The sequence below is a fragment of the Delphinapterus leucas genome, chromosome 3, assembly GCF_059928025.1.
Source record: "Delphinapterus leucas isolate spDelLeu-1000000601 "Yukka" chromosome 3, BTC_Dleu_Yukka2, whole genome shotgun sequence".
Lineage (NCBI taxonomy): Eukaryota > Metazoa > Chordata > Mammalia > Artiodactyla > Monodontidae > Delphinapterus > Delphinapterus leucas.
This window is the reverse complement of record NC_143131.1, coordinates 125,559,238-125,578,586: the sequence shown is the minus strand read 5'-3', so window position 1 is coordinate 125,578,586 and position 19,349 is coordinate 125,559,238. Positions and strand designations below refer to the sequence as shown.

Sequence of the window (19,349 nt, the reverse complement as noted above, 5' to 3'; positions counted from 1 at the left end):
CTAGAATCTGTGAATATGTTGCTTTACATGGCAAGAGAGACTTTGCAGATGTGATTAAGTTTAGAATCTTGAGATGGAAAGATAACCCTGCAATATCCTGGAGGATCCAATGTAATTATAAGGGTCCTTATAACAAGGAGGTAGGAGGGTCAGAGTCAGAAAGGGAGCTTTGTCAATGCATGGAGAAGTTGGAGTGATGTAGGGCAGTGAACCGAAGAACGTGGGTAGCCTCTAAAACCTGAAGAAGGCAAGGAAATGGATTCTCTCCTAGAGCCTCCAGAAGGAAACAGCTTGTCAATAACACAGAATCTTGAGCTTTTCTCTAAATCTACTAACTCAGATTATCTGCATTTGGGCCCAGACTTATGTATATTTTAACACTATCCGAGGCTATGCTATACAGCCAGTCTGTACTAGCCCACGCACAGCAGGTAGAAAAACACTGGATCTAAACTGACAAATGGGTCTCTGAGACCACTATCACATTCAGAAATGTTAATGTCCTTACCACATGAACACCAAGTGGTCACTCAGTTTCATAAGAACACTTAAAGGGATTATGATCTCATCACCTCTTGAATAATACTAACAGCTTCCATTTATTGAACATATCCTAAGACAATCAGTGTGCTAATATTTTTATGCGTTATCTCATTTAACTTCAGAGCAACCTTATAAAATAATTATTAATGTTATAATTTACAACAACAGCAAAAAAGGTCTAGGAAAGTTAATTGTAACCACATGGAAAGTCAAAAGTATCGTTAACATGTAACTGGAATTGCTGTTTTTATGCAACTGGGTTGGAGCAGACAGGATCTCAAACCAGTTCTATTCATTCCTACCAAGGTACCAATGTGAGGATTCCCTTCCACACGATCTCTCCTCCTACAGGTGTTCAGGAGACATCCTGTCATCAAAGCAACACCTTAGAATATACCTAGTGAATAAGAGTTGTTTCTACACAGGGAAGGTAAAATAGAGCTGAGCAAAGTTTTGGCCCCAAAGAGCTGCAACTCTCATAGGACAAAGACCAGCACTCTGCTAGTGTTTCATTAGGAGGTCTTTACAAGATGTAATGAGGACAGCTGTATGGCATTGATGATTTATGACACTGGTCCAAATGCCTAATGTGATCCCATGATATCCATTAATGATCTGACTCCCACCTTGTGATAGATGGTGTCTCTCTATTGGTAGTTGATGAGTCTTAGTGCCAGTTCCACAGCTCTCCCTCTGGTTCCCTTAGGTTTGTTGAGTCCCAGGCAGGCTAGGCTCCACCAATCTCCTCCCTCAACATTGTCTTTCCTCCGCACATTAACTTCCAGCCCATGGAATTTTTATTTGGTCTTAGTGGGCAGTGCTGTGTGACTCCTACTTTATATTTCCAAACCTACTATTTCAGCATATACTTTGTGTTCTACTTCCTTCCAGACATTCTGGCCTTAGATTCTAAAAGCCAGACTCAAAATTCCTTTTCTCAAACTATTCTCTCAGCCTTGAATTTCAAAATCCTGACAGTAGAAACTGGCAGTTGGCTGCATGAGGTTCAAGGACATGTAGGAGAGGGAAAAAAGAGGGCTATACATACAATATTGCAATATATTATTCTTCTCCATAACCATAATCCCCAGGGTCAAACAGGCAATAAGAGATGAAGCCAGGAATTATTCTCACTTCTCTCTGATGTCAAAGTCTATACGACATCCAGTTCATCATTGGACATCTCTAGCTAGTGAACCCAAGCCTAAATCCCAGCAAATTCTACCATAGGTCCTATATCTGGGCTTATGAAACAGCTAAGTTCCTCCTTTTCCAGGACAGTCATTAAGATACTTGAAGATAATTATTTGGGCACCTGAGTCATTTTTGAGCTAAGTTACCACGCAGTTTCTTCTACTCTTCTTCACAGACACAGTGTTTCTTTATCCTGGACCTCGTTTTGAATGTGCACAATTTTGTGTGTGTGTGTCCCTCTTGACTTGTGACTTTCCTAAATAAGCTGCATCATCCCAACTAGTGAAGTCCAAAGTCAACTACAGAAACTTTTCTGATCTTGTTCCTGACACCACATTCCTAAAGCAAAGGATATTTGTACGATGCAGCATGTGTGCAGATTTCTACTTCATCTGTCTACGAGATACGTACAAGCTCAGGGAAGACATTTGGGATGAATTTAGGGTATGCCTCAATCTCTTGCTTCAGCCCAAAGAGCACTCACATGGCCAGCACATACCAAGGTTCATAAAAAGACTAGGAAAAAGGCTTCTGAATGTATTACATAGTAGTAGGTCTAGTGCTAGAGAGAATCTGAAGTCACCACAGGTGAGTCTTACTTCAGAAACCCCAAGCTGGAGGACAGCAAAAGATGGGGTGGGCAGTGAAAGGGGCAAGGAGCCTGTAGCTTATCTGCCAATAACTTGCTCTGGAATCTTGAACAATCATTTCATCACTCTGGATTTTATTTTTCCCACAAGTAAAACAATACAGTTAGACTAGAGTGGTTTCCAAAAGTACTTGATTACACGCTTCGATCAGAAAAACATTTCTGCACATGCACGTGAAATTATGTCTATTTTATTTATTTATAAAGAATATACATTCAACCCCAATATATAATATATAGTATAAAACATAATACAAAAGTTTCTAAATAATTAGACTTCTAAAATGTAGTCAAAACTTTAATATATTTTCCTGTATCCCAGTGAGTCATCATAAGCATCTAGAACAGGAGTTAGCAAAATTTTTCTGTGAAGGACCAGACAGTAAACACTTCAGGCTTTGCAGTCCATATATACTCTGTCCTAAAGACTATTTTGTCTGATATTAGTATAGCCACTCCAGCTTTTATGGGTGCTGTTTGCATATTACATCTTTTTCCATCCTTTTACTTTTAACCTATTCATATCTTTGAATCTAAAGGTGTCTCTTATAGACAGAATGTAGTTGGATCTTGTTTTCTAATCCAGTCTGACATCTCTGCCTTTTGACTGGATTGTTTAATCCATTCACATTTAATGTTATTATTGATATAGTTGAATTTATATGAGTTATTTTTTTTCTATTTGTTTATATCCTTTTGTTCCTATATTCTTACTTTACTGCTTTCTTTTGCATTAAGTAAATGTTTGGTAGTGTAACATTTTAGTTCCTTTATGATTTTTTTTTTTTTTACCATTTTTAGGGTTTCTTTTGTTGTTTGTTTAGTGGTTGCTCTAGGGCTTACTATATACATTTTAATTTATCACAACTTACTTCAGATTTATACTAATGTAATCAAAGTGAGATAGAAATGTTACTCCTATATAGCTCTATTCCCTCTTTCCCCTTTTTGTGCTATTATGTTATACATATTATATCATATCTGTTACAAATCTAATAATACTTTATTATAATTATTACCTTATATCATTTTACATCTATTAAAGAAACTGAGATACAGCGTCCATTGCAACTACTCAACTCTGAAATTATTGCATTAAAAACAGCCTTGGGCAATATATATATGAATGAACATCACTGTGTTCCAATAAAACTTTATTTATAGACACTGAAACTGAATTTCATATAATTTTCATGCATTATAAAATATTCTTCTTTTGACTTTTTCCCTGTTATTAAAAAATGTAAAAACTAACTCACAGGCTGTGCAAAAACAGGCAGGGGGCAGGATTTGATTCAAGAATGCAGTTTGCCAACCACCTGACTTTCAGCAATGATTTTCCAAACTCTTTTATGTGGCACGTTGGGGTTAACAGACACGCCTCCGGGCCTGCCATGGTGGCAAAGGTAAGATCAGAGACTGGGCTTCAGCATCCTACCTCCATTTCAGGAAGAACAGCTCTGCTTATATTTTGCTTATTTTTTCCAAACTGAAAAGATTCTGTTTAACAAAGTGTCCCTGGAAGGATGAAGGAAGGAAGGAAGGGGGGGAGCAGGGGAGCAGGATGGAAAAAAGGAAAGATAATCTCAAATGTTCTTTCTAGCTTTGAAATTCTATTACATTCATCTAAAATTGTACAAAATCATCAGCGACAATGGAACTATACTTCAGTTAACCTTGAAATCTAAACATTTGATATTATGCTGTATTTTCATTATTTCTATTAAGTTTTTCCTGAGTTTTGTAACCAAAGTTCTTTTCTGAAAATGGAACGAGCATTAAAGGAAAGAGAACGTTCTACACCTGGGCCTAAAGAACCAGAAGAGAGATCTTTTAGCACCGTCTTGTGTCCATAATTAGTGATAACAGCAACCCTGCTAAGTATTGGGGACATCTAATAAGGCCTAAGGCATCAGGGTGAAATGCATGGAACAAAGAACTTGAGGTAGTGACAGGGTTTGTCATTCCTTTTTCATACTGATCTGCTCTATTCAAATAAGTCTTCTACAAACAAGAATCCCTTACAAAGAAAAGTTCTTCCTTCCCCCTCTTTATCAAAATGCTACCCACTCTTTGAGAAAAAGTTGATCATCTTGAGTTCACCATAATAATTTCTTCTCTGCATAATTAGAGAAGTGAAGATTACTGGTTTTATTTATTTTTTCACATTCAGTTCCTTTATTAGCTTAGATAGCCAAAGGTTATTTGGAGAGATTTTTTTTTTTTTTTTTTTCTTTTTGCGGTATGCAGGCCTCTCACTGTCGTGGCCTCTCCCATTGCGAAGCACAGGCTCCGGACGCGCAGGCTCAGCAGCCATGGCTCACGGGCCTAGCCACTCCGCGGCATGTGGGATCTTCCCGGACCGGGGCATGAACCTGTGTCCCCTGAATGGGCAGGTGGACTCTCAACCACTGCGCCACCAGGGAAGCCCCTTTGGAGACATTTTTAAGGTAAGATTACTGGTTTTAACATCAGGTATAAGTCTCAACTCTGCTCTTTACTAGCTGTGTAACACTGGGTACATCAGTTAACCTTCTCTCCTAAGTGCTTCTGCCACCACTTATCAATGAATGGAATCCCACACACCTAAGCATCGTAGCTTCCCCTATGACTGAACTAAGCAAAGTCACCTCCCCTCAAAAGTTAGAATTGGAGGCATAAGCCACAAAACAAACATTAAATTAGTCTTCGTCAAAATTAAAAACTTTTATGTGTCAAAGGCGTAAAAAATTAATAAACTAAAACCTCAATTGAGTGGACTTGGGAGACCAGAAGGGGGAGCTCTCGTGCCCTGCAACAATAGCAGAGACCAACACAAAGTAGAAAGACTCCTCTTTCCTGGCAACAACCCAGTCAATGAAAATCCATGGACTCTTTGTTTACTACAGCCCTCCCAACTTCCTTTTCCCTTCTATAAAAGAGTTCTTCTCTCCTTGCTGTGTAGGGACTTGCATGTGGCTAGCTAGCCATGGTTGCAGGCCCCAAATTGCAATTCTAATCCCAAATAAGCCCATTTTTACCAGAGAAATAGCTGGCAGTCTGTTTATTTTAGGTCAACATTTTGGTGGCACATACAGGAATTTAGAGGAGACCCCCCAATGACTCCAGAGCTGGTGAGAAACAGGTGCAGTACCCACACTGAGCCCATTGTTGCTCATTGCTTTTCTCCCTGACCGCGGAGTTCAAAGGTATGTCTTTCTCCTGGATCCAAGCTTCCCCGCTCTTTGGATCTTGAAGTTCTCTAGGGTTTGTTTGAGATCTGTTTGAAGGTTTCAACTTTTCTAGTTAAGGCCTTGTTCTATCTGTGAGTGCTCATTTGGCACTTCGATCTGATTTGAAATCAGATTGTTCCAGTTGGGACTGGTTCAGCCTTTGGCCATATATATATTTTTTTTTTTTTTTTTGGAATGAGGGCTGTTCTATGGGAACTGAGCTGAGAAGGCTTCAGCTAGGTTCCTCTAGGACCAGACTGTTCTCTTAGAAATGGCTGGTATTAGGCCTACAGGTTAGAGATATCTGAACTGTTTGAGCTATAAGCTGTTTGAGCTGAAAACTGTTTAGGTGGTTTGAAAATTATTCTGAAATAATTTTCAGAATAATAATAAATAAAATAATAATAAATCATAAAAGAAATTAATAAAAAGAAAATTATTCTTTTTCTAGAGGAAAAGTTATGAGAATGGGACTGCAGTTATCTAAGTATTTTGAGGGCACTCCCCTACAGGGATTTGAGCTGATTTTATGTTTAAAAACCACAGTCTTTCCTCAAGTGCGTTTCTAACTAAAGAAGCCAACATAACCAAAGGCAATTTAGAATATCAGTGGCCATTAAGAGGAATTTTGAAATACCCAAACTTACTTTTCTTAAAAATAAACTGGACTACCATAGGTCTAAAATGTCTCAAACTAAATAGAATGTCTATTTCGATTTGTATTTTGAGGATTCCAAACTTCATCAGGAGGCTAAAATTGCCTTTCTGCAAAATAAGATTTTAAGATTAACTGATGCAAAGAAAGGATTAAAGAAAGTGAAAATGGCCCCAAAAGCCACAGGCCCTTCCTCCTTGGCTCCTTCGCCCCTGGTTCTTTCTCCAGGGCCGTCGTGTCTCTCCCTCCATTCCTTGTGCCCAAGCCCTGCCTCTGGCGCCATCCTCCTCCTTTCTTTCTAGGCCACCTAGAGCCCTGTACCCTCAGTTCCCCCATCGAATTCTCTCACTGAACTTCCTTTTTTCTCAGAAACTGACCTCACTTCCTTTGCCTCTGAACTTATCAGAATGTGTCCCTTTAAAATTAAGCTTTCTGAGGATCCAGAGACTAACCCTTAATTTCTTATATTTCCTGGACTAAAGCTAAACTGTAAGCCACAGTCAAAGATCTTCCCAAAGCAACTGAAGATCCTCGCCGATTTGCTGAGGAATTTAATGCAGTCATTCAGACCTATCAACCTAGTTTCTTATGTCAGCTAGTTCATATGCTTGTCAATGAAGGCCAGCCAGCATTGGATGAAAATCACTAATTGGGAACACTCTGAAAAGTCTCTAAAATTACAACTGGGAGACCAGCCTGCTAACTTATCATACGATTAGGCTCAGGCAATGGGTGGGAGACTTCATCCAGTAATTTTTAGGGTGTTTCCAAAGCCTACTGATTGGTACAAAATTCAGGACTGCACATAAATTCTGATGAATCTTGTCGTGACTATTACAATCAAATTCAGATTATTTTTAAAGAAAATTCTGGTCTTCCTTCAGATGTTGATTCCACCCAGGTAGCTTTTATTTTTTTTGAGTTTGGTGATGACTTTTATTTTTTTTACACCTTTATTAGAGTATAATTGCTTTACAGTGGTGTGTTAGTTTCTGCTTTATAACAAAGTGAATCAGTTATACATATACATATGTTCCCATATCTCTTCCCTCTTGCGTCTCCCTCCCTCCCACCCTCCCTATCCCACCCCTCCAGGCGGTCACAAAGCACTGAGCTGATCTCCCTGTGCTATGCGGCTGCTTCCCACTAGCTAGCTACCTTACATTTGGTAGTGTATATATGTCCATGCCTCTCTCTCGCTTTGTCACAGCTTACCCTTCCCCCTCCCCATATCCTCAAGTCCATTCTCTAGTAGATCTGTGTCTTTATTCCTGTCTTACCCCTAGGTTCTTCATGACATTGGTTTTCTTAAATTCCATATATATGTGTTAGCATACGGTATTTGTCTTTCTCTTTCTGACTTACTTCACTCTGTATGACAGACTCTAAGTCTATCCACCTCGTTACAAATAGCTCAATTTCGTTTCTTTTTATGGCTGAGTAATATTCCATTGTATATATGTGCCACATCTTCTTTATCCATTCATCCGATGATGGACACTTAGGTTGGTTCCATCTCCGGGCTATTGTAAATAGAGCTGCAATGAGCAGCTCATACAGCTCAATAACAAAAAAACAAACAACCCAATCCAAAACTGGGCAGAAGACCTAAATAGATATTTCTCCAAAGAAGGTATACAGACTGCCAACAAACACATGAAAGAATGCTCAACTTCATTAATCATTAGAGAAATGCAAGTCAAAACTACAATGAGATATCATCTCACACCAGTCAGAATGGCCATCATCAAAAAATCTAGAAACAATAAATGCTGGAGAGGGTGTGGAGAAAAGGGAACCCTCTTGCACTGTTGGTGGGAATGTAAATTGATACAGCCACTGTGGAGAACAGTATGGAGGTTCCTTAAAAAACTACAAATAGAACTACCATATGACCCAGCAATCCCACTACTGGGCATATACCCTGAGAAAACCATAATTCAAAAAGAGTAATGCACCCAGGTAGCTTTTAACTTTACATCAAAATGGGTTATTCATGGGCTGAACCAGGACCTTGCGCTTCTAGTAAAAAGAACCAGGATGGAATGGGAAACTATGTCCACTACATATTTAGTTAATCTGACAGACCAGGTCTCTCTCACTGTGGATGAATCACCTCAAAGGAAGACAGCTAAAATTCTCTATTTTCTTTTTAGGATTTTTTTTTAATTGAAGTATAGCTGATTTACAATGTTGTGTCAGTTTCTAGCATAGAGCAAAGTGATTAAGTTATACATATATGTATATATATATATTCTTTTTCATTATAGGTTATTACAAGTTATCAAACATAGTTCCCTGTACTATACGGTAGGACCTTGTTGTTTACCTATTTTATATAGAGTAGTTTATATCTACTAATCCCAAACTCCTAATTTATCCCCCCTTTTCCCCTTTGGTAACCATAAGTTTGTTCTCTATGTCTGTGAGTCTGTTTCCGTTTTGTAAATAAGTTGTTTGTATCATATTTTGGATTCCACATATAAGTGATATCATACGGTATTTGTCTTTCTCTGTCTGACTTACTTCACTTAGTATGATAATCTCCAGGTTCATCCATGTTGCTGCAAATGACAGTATTTCATTCTTTTTTATGGCTGAGTAGTATTTCATTATATATATTATACATATTATATGTATTATTACATATATTATAAATTATATATACATATTGTATATGTATATATTATATATGCGTGTGTGTATATATATATACCACACCTTCTTTATGCATCCATCAGGACAGACAAAATTCTTAACCTTCAACTTCAGCAAATGAAGGTCCCTAAAAAATATCAAAACCCTCTTGGTTTCTGCTATTATTGCAAAGAGCCAGAACAATGGAAAAAAAGATTGTTACAAGTTTAAGCACTTCAGGTGCCTTCAGCCTTTCTAACATCCTCCCAGTTTTAAATGACAGGGCTTTCCCCATTCCCTTCTATTCATCAGCTTGGAGAAACATTTTTCCAGATTAGGGATGAATCTCTTCCAGTTCTAATTGACACCAAAGCCACACTCTTGGTGCTCAACCCCACTATAATAAAGCAGCCCCTGCCTTGGAGTACTAAAATAACTCAAATACAGAGGATCTCTAATGAACCTTAAGAGGTTCCTGTCCATGAACCTGTTGTCTTTTGTTTAGGTCCCTTGAGAGATACATACCCTTCTCTCTTTAGTCCTGCTGCCCTTACCCATTTATAGGCAAAGATTTCTTAGAGAAATATCATGCTGGAATTTCTTTCTCCCAAACAGGGAAAATAAGTCTAGAATTTGACAGTAAAAAATCAAAGCAGCCAACCAGATGAATTAAATGATGCTTTTACATCTTTATTTTCTCCATTTCTGACTATACTAGAGCTCATTCTGGAAACACTGACCACATGTCTCTATTGAATCAACAACTACCTTTCTTATGAGCAAAATCTCCAACTGATATTGGCAAAATTCATAGCACATCTCCCATCAAGATTCAGATAGATCCCTCAAAAGCTCTCCCTAGAATGAATCAATGCCCTATGAGTTGAGAAGCCCTTCAAAGCATAAAGCCCATAGTAGAAGATTATAAGGCTCAAGACCTCATTATCCTTGGTACTAGTCCCTGTAATACTCCCACAACAGTGGGAAAACCTAAGGGCCAGGAGTGCAGGTTTGTTCAGGACCTCTGAGCTATAAACATTGTTATCCCTTGATACCCTGTTGTTCCTAACCTTCATATGCTATTAACATCCATTCCCACTGGAAGAAAATTCCTTGCTACAATTGATGTATGCAGTGCATTCTTTAGTATTCCAGTTGATGAAGGTAGTCAATACCTTTTTGCCTTCACTTGGGAAGAAAAACAATTCACCTGGACAGTAACACTTCAGGGTTTTACCGAGAGTCCTTATTTCTCACAAATCCTGAAGGCTGATCTGGATGAAATAAAGTTCCCTAGAGGTTCTACTTTTTGTAATATGTGGATGATTTACTTCTTCACTCTCATTCTCAAGCCTTCTCACAGAGACAGTGTCCGCTTTGTAAAGCTTTTAGCCTTAAAAGGACATAAGACCACCAAGGAATAGTTGCAGTTTGCCCAAACCTAGGTTTTATATTTATGGCATCTGCTATCAGAACAAGGACTTCACCTAGATCCAGATAGCATGGTGTTCTAAGTCTCCCAAACCCCCAAACTAAGCACCAACTGTGAAGTTTTCTCAGGCTCGTTGGTTATTGCTGGAACTGGATTCCAAATTTCTCTCTTATGGCCAAACCTCTGTGTGTTTTACTGAAGAATAACAACGCCAACACAATTTTATGGAAAGAACCAATGACATCACCTTTAAGGCTTTAAAGAAGAGTTTGGTGAACCCACCTGCCCTTGAGCATGCCAATTATCAGATTACCTTTTTCCTTTTTGTATATAAATAAAAAGAATTGGAATGCCCTTGGGATACTCATCAAAAACACGGGGACCAAAGACAAAATGGAAAATCAAGGAGGTTTGTGCCTGAGATCATGTTGATGTGAAACCATGGATGGCCACCTTGTGCCAGATACACCAGAAATACATCTACACGTGGAACAACTCCTACAGAACACCTACTGAATGCTGGCAGAAGGCCTCAGACCTCCCAAAAGGCAAGAAACTCCCCACATACCTGGGTAGGGCAAAAGAAAAAAGAATAAACAGAGACAGAAGGATAGGGACTGAACCTGCACCAGTGGGAGGGAGCTGTGAAGGAGGAAAGGTTGCCACACACTAGGAAGCCCCTTCGCGGGCGGAGACTGCGGGTGGCGGAGGGGGAAAGGGTCGGGGCCGCGGAGAATAGCACAGCAACAGGGGTGCGGCGGGCAAAGGGGGGAGATTCCCGCACAGAGGATCGGTGCCGACCGGCACTCACCAGCCCAAGAGGCTTGTCTGCTCACATGCCGGGGCGGGCGGGCTGGGAGCTGAGGAGGACTGGGGTTGGCGGCTTTGTTTCCTGGTGCGCAAGGAGAGGGGATTAAGAGCGCTGCTTAAAGGAGCTCCAGAGACGGGCGCGAGCCCCGGCTAAAAGCGCGGACCACAGAGACCGGCATGACACGCTAAGGCTGCTGCTGGCTCCACCAAGAAGCCTGTGTGCGAGCACAGGTCACTATCCACAACCCCCTACCACGGAGCCTGTGCAGCCCGTCACTGCCAGGGTCCCGGGATCCAGGGACAACTTCCCCGGGAGAACGCACGGCGCGCCTCAGGCTGGTGCAACGTCACACCGGCCTCTGCCGCCGCAGGCTCGCCCTGCCTCCGCATCCCTCCCTCCCCCCAGCCTGAGTGAGCCAGAGCCCCCGAAGCAGCGGCTCCTTTAACCCCGTCCTGTCTGAGCAAAGAACAGACGCCCTCTGGCGACATACACGCAGAGGCAGGGCCAAATCCAAAGCTGAACCCCGGGAGCTGTGTGAACAAAGAAGAGAAAGGGAAATCTCTCCCAGCAGCCTCAGGAGCAGCGGATTAAATCTCCACAGTCAGCTTGATGTACCCTGCATCTGTGGAATACATGAATAGACAACCAATCATTCCAAACTGAGGAGGTGGACTTTGAGAGCAAGATTTATGATTTTTTCCCCTTTTCCTATTTTTGTGAGTGTGTATGTGAATGCTTCTGTGTGAGATTTTGTCTGTATAGCTTTGCTTCCACCATTTGTCCTAGGGTCCTATCCGTACGTTTTATTTTTTTCTTTAAAAAATTTTTTTTTCTGTAATAATTATTTTTTATTTTAATAACTTTATTTTATTTTATCTTACTTTACTTTATTTTACTTTATCTTCTTTCTTTCTTTCTTCCCTCCTCCTTCCTTTCTTTCTTTCTTTCTTTCTTTTTCTTTCTACTTTTTCTCCCTTTTATTCTGAGCCGTGTAGATGAAAGGCTCTTGGTGCTGCAGCCAGGACTCAGTGCTGTGCCTCTGAGGTGGGAGAGCCAACTTCAGGACACTGGTCCACAAGAGACCTCCCAGCTCCACGTAATATCAAATGGCTAAAATCTCCCAGAGATCTCCATCTCAACACCAACACCCAGCTTCACTCAACGACCAGCAAGCTACAGTGCTGGACACCCTACGCCAAACAACTAGCAAGACAGGAACACAACCCCACCCATTAGCAGAGAGGATGCCTAAAATCATAATAAGTCCACAGACACCCCAAAACACACCACCAGACGTGGACCTGCCCACCAGAAAGACAAGATCCAGCCTCATCCACCAGAACCAGGCACTAGTCCCCTCCACCAGGAAGCCTACACAACCCACTGAACCAACCTTAGCCACTGGGAACAGACACCAAAAACAACGGGAACTACGAACCTGCAGCCTGCAAAAAGGAGACCCCAAACACAGTAAGATAAACAAAATGAGAAGACAGAAAAAAACACAGCAGATGAAGGAGCAAGATAAAAACCCACCAGACGTAACAAATGAAGAGGAAATAGGCAGTCTACCTGAAAAAGAATTCAGAATAATGATAGTAAAGATGATCCAAAATCTTGGAAACAGAATAGATAAAATGCAAGAAACATTTAACAAGGACCTAGAAGAACTAAAGATGAAACAAGCAACGATGAACAACACAATAAATTAAATTAAAAATACTCTAGATGGGATCAATAGCACAATAACTGAGGCAGAAGAATGGATAACTGACCTGGAAGATAAAATAGTGGAAATAACTACTGCAGAGCAGAATAAAGAAAAAACAATGAAAAGTACTGAGGACAGTCTCAGAGACCTCTGGGACAACATTAAATGCACCAACAGTCGAATTATAGGGGTTCCAGAAGAAGAAGAGAAAAAAAAAGGGACTGAGAAAATATTTGAAGAGATTATAGATGAAAACTTCCCTAATATGGGAAAGGAAATAGTCAATTAAGTCCAGGAAGCACAGAGAGTCCCATACAGGATAAATCCAAGGAGAAATATGCCAAGACACGTATTAATCAAACTGTCAAAAATTAAATACAAAGAAAACATATTAAAAGCAGCAAGAGAAAAATAACACACAAGGGAATCCCCATAAGGTTAACAGCTGATCTTTCAGCAGAAACTCTGCAAGCCAGAAGGGACTGGCAGGACATATTTAAAGTGATGAAGGAGAAAAACCTACAACCAAGATTACTCTACCCAGCAAGGATCTCATTCAGGTTTGATGGAGAAATTAAAACCTTTACAGACAAGCAGAAGCTGAGAGAGTTCAGCACCACCAAACCAGCCTTACAAGAAATGCTAAAGGCACTTCTCTAGGCAAGAAACACAAGAGAAGGAAAAGACCTACAATAACAAACCCAAAACAATTAAGAAAATGGGAATAGGAACATACATTTCGATAATTACCTTAAATGTAAATGTACTAAATGCTCCCACCAAAAGACACAGATTGGCTGAATGGATACAAAACAAGACCCATATATATGCTGTCTACAAGAGACCCACTTCAGACCTATGGACACATACAGACTGAAAGTGAGGGGATAGAAAAAGATATTACATGCAAATGGAAACCAAAAGAAAGCTGGAGTGGCAATTCTCATATTAGACAAAATAGACTTTAAAATAAAGACTATTACAAGAGACAAGGAAGGACACTACATAATGATCAAGTGATCAATCCAAGAAGAAGATATAACAATTGTAAATATTTATGCACCCAACATAGGAGCACCTCAATACATAAGGCAAATACTAACAGCCATAAAAGGGGAAATCGACAGTAACACATTCATAGTAAGGGACTTTAACACCCCACTTTCACCAATGGACAGATCATCCAAAATGAAAATAAATAAGGAAACACAAGTTTTAACTGATACATTAAACACGATGGACTTAATTGATATTTATAGGACATTCCATCCAAAAACAACAGAATACACATTTTTCTCAAGTGCTCATGGAACATCCTCCAGGATAGATCATATCTTGGGTCACAAATCAAGCCTTGGTAAATTTAGGAAAATTGAAATTGTATCAAGTATCTTTTCTGACCACAATGCTATAAGACTAGATATCAATTACAGGAAAAGATCTTTAAAAATACAAACACATGGAGGCTAAACAATACACTACTTAATAAGGAAGTGATCACTGAAGAAATCAAAGAGAAAATCAAAAAATACCTAGAAACAAATGACAATGGAGACACGACAACCCAAAACCTATGGGATGCAGCAAAAGCAGTTCTAAGAGGGAAGTTTATAGCAATAAAATCCTACCTTAAGAAACAGGCAACATCTTGAATAAACAACCTAACCTTGCACCTAAAGCAATTAGAGAAAGAAGAACAAAAGCCCCCAAATTTAGCAGAAGGAAAGAAATCATAAAAATCAGATCAGAAATAAATGAAAAAGAAATGAAGAAAATGATAGCAAAGATCAATAAAACTAAGAGCTGGTTCTTTGAGAAGATAAACAAAATTGATAAACCATTAGCCAGACACATAAAGAAAAAAAGGGAGAAGGCTCAAATCAATAGAATTAGAAATGAAAAAGGAGAAGTAACAACTGACACTGCAGAAATACAAAAGATCATGAGAGATTACTACAAGCAACTCTATGCCAATAAAATGGACAACCTGGAAGAAATGGACAAATTCTTAGAAACGCACAACCTGCCAAGCCTGAATCAGGAAGAAATAGAAAATATGAACAGACCAATCACAAGCACTGAAATTGAAACTGTGATTAAAATTCTTCCAACAAACAAAAGCCCAGGACCAGATGGCTTCACAGGCAAATTCTATCAAACATTTAGAGAAGAGCTAACACCTATCCTTCTCAAACTCTTCCAAAATATGGCAGAGGGAGGAACACTCCGAAACTCATTCTGCGAGGCCACCATCACCTTGATACCAAAACCAGACAAGGATGTCACAAAGAAAGAAAACTACAGGCCAATATCGCTGAAGAACATAGATGCCAAAATCCTCAACAAAATACTAGCAAACAGAATCCAACAGCACATGAAAAGGATCATACACCATGATCAAATGGGGTTTATTCCAGGAATGCAAGGATTCTTCAATATACGCAAATCAATCAACGTGATATACCATATTAACAAATTGAAGGAGAAAAACCATATGATCATCTCAATAGATGCAGAGAAAGCTTTTGACAAAATTCAACACCCATTTATGATAAAAACCCTGCAGAAAGTAGGCATAGAGGGAACTTTCCTCAACATAATAAAGGCCATATATGACAAACGCACAACGAACATCGTCCTCAATGGTGAAAAACTGAAAACATTTCCACTAAGATCAGGAACAAGACAAGATTGCCCACTCTCACCACTCTTATTCAACATAGTTTTGGAAGTTTTAGCCACAGCAATCAGAGAAGAAAGGGAAATAAAAGGAATCCAAATCGGAAAAGAAGAAGTAAAGCTGTCACTGTTTGCAGATGACATGATACTATATAGAGAGAATCCTAAAGATGCTACCAGAAAACTACTAGAGCTAATCAATGAATTTGGTAAAGTAGGAGGATACAAAATTAATGCACAGAAATCTCTGGCATTCCTATACACTAATGATGAAAATTCTGAAAGTGAAATCAAGAAAACACTCCCATTTACCACTGCAACAAAAAGAATAAAATATCTAGGAATAAACCTACCTAAGGAGACAAAAGACCTGTATGCAGAAAACCATAAGACACTGATGAAAGAAATTAAAGACGATACAAACAGATGGAGAGATATACCATGTTCTTGGATTGGAAAAATCAACATTGTCACAATGACTCCAGTACCCAATGCAATCTACAGATTTAATGCAATCCCTATCAAGATACCAGTGGCATTTTTCACAGAACTAGAACAAAAAATTTCACAATTTGTATGGCAACACAAAAGACCTCGAAGAGCCAAAGCAATCTTGAGAACGAAAAACGGAGCTGGAGGAATCAGGCTCCCTGAATTCAGACTATACTACAAAGCTACAGTAATCAAGATAGTTTGGTACTGGCACAAAAACAGAAATATAGATCAATGGATCAGGATAGAAAGCCCAGAGATAAACCCACGCACATATGGTCACCTTATCTTTGATAAAGGAGGCAGGAATGTACAGTGGAGAAAGGACAGCCTCTTCAATAAGTGATGCTGGGAAAACTGGACAGGTACATGTTAAAGTATGAGATAACTCCCTAAAACCATACACAAAAATAAGCTCAAAATGGATTAAAGGCCTAAATGTAAGGGCAGACACTATCAAACTCTTAGAGGAAAACATAGGCAGAACACTCTATGACATAAATCACAGCAAGATCCTTTTTGACCCACGTCCTAGAGAAATGGAAATAAAAACAAAAATAAACAAATGGGACCTAATGAAACTTCAAAGCTTTTGCACAGCAAAGGAAACCATAAACAAGACCAAAAGACAACCCTCAGAATGGGAGAAAATATTTGCAAATGAAGCAACTGACAAAGGATTAATCTCCAAAATTTATAAGCAGTTCATGCAGCTCAATAACAAAAAAACAAACAAGCCAATCCAAAAATGGGCAGATGACCTAAATAGACATTTCTCCAAAGAAGATATACAGACTGCAAACAAACACATGAAAGAATGCTCAACTTCATTAATCATTAGAGAAATGCAAATCAAAACTAAAATGAGATATCATCTCACACCAGTCAGAATGGCCATCATCAAAAAATCTAGAAACAATAAATGCTGGAGAGGGTGTAGAGAAAAGGGAACACTCTTGCACTGCTCGTGGGAATGTGAATTGGTACAGCCACTATGGACAACAGTATGGAGGTTCCATAAAAAACTACAAGTAGAACTACCATATGACCCCGCAATCCCAGTACTGTGCATATACCCTGAGAAAACCATAATTCACAAAGAGTCATGTACCAAAATGTTCATTGCACCTCTATTTACAATAGCCCGGCGATGGAAACAACCTAAGTGTCCACCATCGGATGAATGGATAAAGAAGATGTGGCACATATATACAATGGAATATTACTCAGCCATAAAAAGAACCGAAACTGAGCTATTTGTAATAAGGTGGATAGACCCAGAGTCTGTCATACAGAGTGAAGTAAGTCAGAAAGAGAAAGACAAATACCGTATGCTAACACATATATATGGAATTTAAGAAAAAAAATGTCATGAAGAACCTAGGGGTAAGACAGGAATAAAGTCACAGATCTACTAGAGAATGGACTTGAGGATATGGGGAGGGGGAAGGGTAAGCTGTGACAAAGCAAGAGAGAGGCATGGATATACACACACTATCAAACGTAAAAGAGATAGCTAGTGGGAAGCAGCCGCATAGCACAGGGAGATCAGCTCGGTGCTTTGTGACCACCTAGAGGGGTGGGATAGGGAGGGAGGGAGACGCAAGAGGGAAGAGATATGGGAACATATGTATATGTATAACTGATTCACTTTGTTATAAAGCAGAAACCAACACACCACTGTAAAGCAATTATACTCCAATAAAGATGTAAAAACAAACAAACAAACAGACAAACAAAAAACACGGGAACCACTATCGACCCATAACAAACAACTGGACCCTGTGGGATGGGGATAACCCCCTTGCCCTAGAGCCATCACTGCCACTGCCCTTTTGGTTAAGACCACTGAGAAAATCTTTGTGTGATCTCCTTTAACCATTTTTGTACCTCATGCAGTAGAAGGCTCCTAAAGTCCCATTACACTCAATATTTCATAACCAGTCACCTCACCTCCTATGAAGTCCTTTTTTCAAACTGATGCTCACATAACTCTTTTAATAATAACATTGTAATAACATTGACCCTGCTACTCTTCTCCCCTTTGTCACCAATAATGTCCCTCACAACTGCTTAATGCTGATGGATCACTTCCTACTCCTAATGATGACCTGAAGGAAATACCTTTCTGTAACACTGACTTCTCATGATTTACTGATGGTTGTTATTTAAAAATATGACAATGATAATTAATATGCTATTGCCACTCCTTTTGATATTCTTGAGACAGCATCTTTACCTATGGCTACTTCAGCCCAACAGGTTGAATTATATGCTTTTACATGGCCTTTCACTTTAGTTAAGGGCAAAACTGCCAATATTTTACTTACAGTAGATATGCTTTTGGAGCAGCGCATGGTTTTGGAATGTTGTGAGAACAATATGGCTTCCTTACTTCCAACAGAAATAAAATTTTAAATGGCCCCTATGTTCAAGAATTTTTAGATACAATACTTTTACCTGCCACTTTTGCTATTATGAAGATTCCAAGGCATTCTAAATTTGGATCTCTGGAAGCTAAAGGAAATCACCTAGCTGATGTTTCTGCAAAGAATGCTGACCTTAAAGGGACCAACAGCAGCCAAAACTCTGCAATGGTCCAGAGGGATATTTCCCCAAATGATAACTTAGAAAAATTGACTAGAGAAACCCAACAATTGGCCTCAGAAAAGAAAAAAACAAGATTGGAAATTCAACAATTTTGGTTTGATACAAAGAAAAAGCTCTGGTTTGGGCCAGATAACAATTCAGTCCTGCTGGAGACTCTAAAATTACCACTTCCAACCACTCTACATGCATTAAACCATTGGTCTACTGACAAAATAATAGCATTCATGAATCAATATTGGTAGGGAAACATGAACAAAGCCGCAAAAAGTGCCTTCCTTACTTGTCCCACTTGTCCAAAGTACAACCCAGGGAAGCATGTTGGTACTGCTTCCTGACATGCTACACTGCCTAATGGACCATTCATGGTGTGGCAAATGGATTTCATACAACTTCCTCCATCTCACAGATATAAATATGTGTTAGTCATGGTCTGTATGCTTTCACACTGGACTGAAGCCTTCCCTTGCAAATAGACTACTGCCTCTTCTGGGGTTAAAGTTCTTTTGGAAAAGATTATCCTTACCTGAAGAACTCCTCTTAAACTCTATAGTGTTCAAGGAACCTATTTTACTGGTCATGTATTCAACAAGTCAACATTATTTGACCGGTTTTACAATTCCACTGTGCCCTCAATCCTCTGGTTTAGCTGAACACAATAATGTCATTTTTAAAGCTCAGCGGGCAAAATTTGTAAAGGCCCTCCAAATACCTTGACGAAAAGCAT

At 39.4% G+C, this 19,349-nt stretch overlaps 1 pseudogene; it reads right to left on the bottom strand.

The window, feature by feature from the left end:
- The window catches only part of LOC111183001 (eukaryotic translation initiation factor 3 subunit E pseudogene), a 76,961-nt pseudogene that overhangs the window by 43,301 nt on the left and 14,311 nt on the right, over positions 1 to 19,349 (bottom strand).